Source organism: Trichechus manatus, unplaced genomic scaffold, assembly GCF_000243295.1.
Source record: "Trichechus manatus latirostris isolate Lorelei unplaced genomic scaffold, TriManLat1.0 scaffold00053, whole genome shotgun sequence".
Lineage (NCBI taxonomy): Eukaryota > Metazoa > Chordata > Mammalia > Sirenia > Trichechidae > Trichechus > Trichechus manatus.
Window position 1 is genome coordinate 16066612 of NW_004443989.1, and position 4900 is coordinate 16071511.

General features: G+C 38.3%; 1 pseudogene; it reads left to right on the forward strand.

Moving 5' to 3' along the window:
* Positions 1–935: 935 nt before the first annotated feature.
* Positions 936–2588, forward strand: LOC101360760 (ATP-dependent RNA helicase DDX1 pseudogene; annotated as a pseudogene).
* Positions 2589–4900: the final 2312 nt, after the last annotated feature.

Below are 4900 nucleotides of genomic sequence, written 5' to 3' on the forward strand. Positions count from 1 at the left end.
AAAAAAGAATAAATCTAACCAAGGATGGAAAAGACCCATACAGAGAAAACTGCAAATCACTACTACAAGAAACCAAAACAGATCTAAATAAATGGGAAAACATACCATGCTCATAGACAGATAAACTCAACGTTTTGAAAATAACAGTTCTACCAAATCTATGTACAAATACAACACAATCCCAATCCAAATACGAACAACATTCTTTAAAGAGATGGAAAAACTAATCGTTATAAACATAAAAAATTAGTTGATTCCTCTACTACAACAAAGAGAACTTCAAAGAGGAAATCACCAAATCAATACCATTTACAATAGACCCTAATAAGATAATATACTTAGGAATAAATAGAACTAGGGATGTAAAAGAACTAAACAATAAAAACCACAAGATACTATTGCAAGAAACCAAAAGAAACATGCATAAGTGGGAAAACATACCTTCCTCATGGATAGGAAGATTCAACATTGCGAAAATGTCAAGTCTACCCAAAGCGATCTACAGATACAATGCAATCCTGATTCAAATTCCACGAGCATTTTTTAAAGAGATGGAGAAACAAATCACCAACTTCAAATGGAAAGGGAAGAGGTTCTGGATAAGTAAACCATTAGTGAAGAAGAAGAACAAAGTGGGAGGCCTCACACTACCTGGTTTTAGAACCTATTGTATCACAATGGTAGTAAAAACATTGAGGCACTAGTACAAAAACAGATACATAGACAAATGGAACAGAATTGAGAATCCAAACATAAGTTCATCCACCTATGAGGAGCTGATATTTGACAAAGACCCAAAGTCCATTAACTGGGGAAAAGACAGTCTCTTTAGCACATGTTGCTGGTATAACCAGATATCCATCTGCAAAAAACTGAAACAAGACCCATACCTCACAACATGCACAGAAACTAACTCAAAATTGATCAAAGACACTATGCATAATACCATTGGATGTTACCTCTATATAGATAAAGGGCATATCAAGTTCTCAAAAAATGGAAAAGACCTTGGTTTGGCATTTGAAATACCATCACATATAAAGAACCAAGCCCTCTTTCCTGCCTGTGTATTGAAGAATACTGAATTAAAATTCAATTTTGGTGAAGAAGAATTTAAGTTTCCACCAAAAGATGGTTTTGTTGCTCTTGTCAAAGCACTGGAGAGTTACTTCACCAAATCGCACCACACAGGTAGTGCACAGGTGGCACAAACAAAGTTTCTCCCTAATGCTCCAAAAGCTCTCATCGTTGAACCCTCCCAGGAGTTAACTGAGCAAACTCTGAATAACGTGAAGCAGTTTAAGAAATACATTGATAATCCTAAATTAAGGGAGGTTCTGATAATTGGAGGCGTTGCTGCCCGAGATCAACTTTCTGTTTTGGATAATGGGGTAGATATAGTTGTAGGCACTCCAGGAAGATTAGATGATTTGGTGTCCACTGGAAAGCTGAACTTTTCTCAAGTTAGATTCCTGGTCCTGGATGAAGCTGATGAGCTTCTTTCTCTAGGTTATTCTGATTTTGTAAACAGGATTCACAATCAGATTCCTCAGGTTACCTCTGATGGAAAAAGACTTCAGGTGATTGTTTGCTCTTCTACTTTGCATTCTTTTGATGTAAAGAAACTGTCTGAGAAGATAATGCACTTTCCCACTTGGGTTGATTTGAAAGGAGAAGATTCCGTTCCAGATACTGTACATCATGTTGTTGTCCCAGTGAATCCCAAAACTGACAGACTCTGGGAAAGGCTTGGAAAAAAACACTTTAGAATTGATGAAGTACACACAAAAGATAACACTAGACCTGGTGATAACAGTCCAGAGATGTGGTCTGAGGCTATTAAAATCCTGCAGGGGGAGTATGCTGTCCGGGCAATCAAAGAACACAAGATGGGTCAAGCAATTATCCTCTAAAAATCGACTGCGATAAATTGGAGCAGTATTTTATGCAACAAGGAGGAGGACCTGATAAAAAAAGGCACCAGTTCTCATGTGTTTGTCTTCATGGTGACAGAAAGCCTCATGAGCGAAAGCAAAACTTGGAAAGATTTAAGAAAGGAGGTGTAAGATTCTTGATTTGCACAGATGTGGCTGCTAGAGGAATTGATATCCATCGTGTTCCTTATGTTATAGATGTCACCATGCCTGATGAAAAGCAATACTATGTACATCTAATTGGCAGAGTAGGAAGAGCTGAAAGGATGGGTCCGGCCATTTCTCTGGTGGCAACAGAAAAAGAGAAGGTTTCGTACCATGTACACAGCAGCCGTGGAAAGGGATGTTACAACACAAGACTCAAGGAAGACAGTGACTGTACCATATGGTACAACGAGATGCAGTTGCTGTCTGAGATAGAAGAACACCTGAACTGTACCATTTCTCAGGTTGAGCCAGATATAAAGGTACCAGTGGATGAATTTGACAGGAAAGTTACGTATGGTCAAAACGGGCCACTGGTGGTGGAAACTATAAAGACCATGTGGAAGTTTTGGCAGCTACAGTTCAAGAGCTGGCTGTCCTTGAAAAGGAGGCCAGACATCTTTCCTGCATCTTGGCTACCTTCCTAACCAGCTGTTCAGAACCTTCTGATTTTAACATATACTGAGTAAGATTTGCATAATCAAAGTCTGTAGCCTCAAAACTCTGAAAGAGTTGTACTGCTTCCCAGCAGCAGTACTTATAGTAACTTAAGCTGTTAGTGATACCTCTTGCATGTTGAGAAACATTAGTCTTAAGAATTCTTCATAAAATGGCAGCCTAACGAAAATAATAAATTTGATGACTATTTAAAAAATGATCAAAGACCTAAATATAAAATCTAAAAAGATAAAGATCATGGAAGAAAATATAGAGACAAGGCTAGAAGAGCTAAAACATGACATAAACAGATATGAACCTTAAGTAACAATGCACAAACACCAGAAAAGAAACTACATAACTGGGAGCTCCTAAAAATCAAGCACTTATGCTCATCAAAAGACTACACCAAAAGAGTAAAAAGACAATCTACAGACTGCCCAAAAAAAAAAAAAAAAATTGGGTATGACAAATCTGATCAGCATCTAACCTCTAAAATCTACAAGATACTGGAAAATCACAACAAGTAAAATATAAATAACCCAATTAAAAATGGACAAAGTATACCAACAGGCACTTCACCAAAGAAGACATTCAGGCTGCAAACAGACACATGAAGAAATGCTCATGATCATTAGCCATTAGATAAAAGCAAATCAAAACTGCAGTGAGATACCATCTTACCCCAACAACGCTAGCAATAATCCAAAAAGCAGAAAATAATAGATGTTGGAGAGGTTGTAGTCAGACTGGAACACTTATACACTGTTGATGGGAATGTAAAATGCTACAATCACTTTGGAAATCTATTTGGCGCTTTCTTAAAAAGCTAGAAATAAAAGTACCACAGGGTCCCACAATCCTGCTCCTAGGAATATATCATAGAGAAATAAGAGCCATCATGTGAATAGATATATGCATACCCATGTCCATTGCAACACTGTTCACGATAGCAAAAAGATGGAAACAACCCAGGTGCCCATCAACTGACGAATGGAAAACAAATTATGGTATATCTATACAATGGAATATTACGCAACGATAAAGAACAATGATTAAGCCATGTAACATTTTATAACGTGGAGGAATCTGGAAGGAATTATGCTGAGTAAATTTAATCAGTTACAAAAAGGCAAATATTGTATAAGACCACTATTGTAATAACTCAGGAAAAGGTTTAAACATAGAGGAAATGATTCTTTGACAGTTATGAGGGTGGGGAGTGAGTGAAAGGTTTATTCGCTAACTAGATAGTAGAGAAGAATTATCTTAGTTGGAGGGAAGGCCAGCACACATACAGGGGAAGTCAGAACAACTGGACTAATACAAAGCTACATAGTATCCTGAATACAAACAAAAACTTCAAGGGACAGAGAAGCAGTGGTGGTGGTCTGGAGACCATGCTTTCGGGGGACATCTAGGTCAATTGGCATAAAGAAGTTTATCAAGAAAATATTCTGAACCCTACTTTGGTGAGTGGAGTGTAGGGTTTTTAAAGTTAGTGACTGGCCGTCTAAGATCTGTCAATTGGTCCCAACCCACCTGGAGTAAAGGAGAATGAAAAACACCAAAATCACAATGAATGTATTAGCCCAAGAGACAGACATGGCCACATAAACTAGAGAATTCATCAACCTGAGACTAGAAGAACTAGATGGTGCCCAGCTACCACCAATGACCAGCCTGACGGGGAACACCACAGACAGTCACTGATAGAGCAGGAGAAAAGTGGAGTGTAGAAGTCAAATTCTAGAAAATGTCCAGACTTAATGGTCTGATGGAGACTGGAGGAATCCCAGCAAGCATGGCCACTGGACCTCTGTCAACCCAGAGATAAAACCATTCCTGAGACCAACTCTTCAAAGATTAGACTGGACAAAGGGACGTAAAATGATACTTGTGAAGAGTGTACTTCTTAGATCTAGTAGATACATGAGATTAAATGGGCAGCTTCTCTCCAAAGGTGAGATTAGAAGGCAGAGAGGGTCAGGAGCTGGGTAAATGGACATGGGAAATCAGGGGTGGAAAGGAGGAGTGTGCTGTCACAGTATAGGGAGAGCAATTATGGTCACATAACAATGTATATATAAATTTTTGTATGAGAGACTAACTTGAATTGTAAACTTTCACTTAGAGTACAATAAATAAAAAAAAGGAAAACGAATCATTAACTTTATATGGAAAGGGAAGAGACCCCAGATAAGTAAAGCTCTATCGAAGAATAAAGCAGGAGAAATCACACTACCTGACCCCAGAACCTACTATACAACTACGGTAGTCAAAGAAGCCCGGTACTGGTACAACGACATATACATTGACCAATG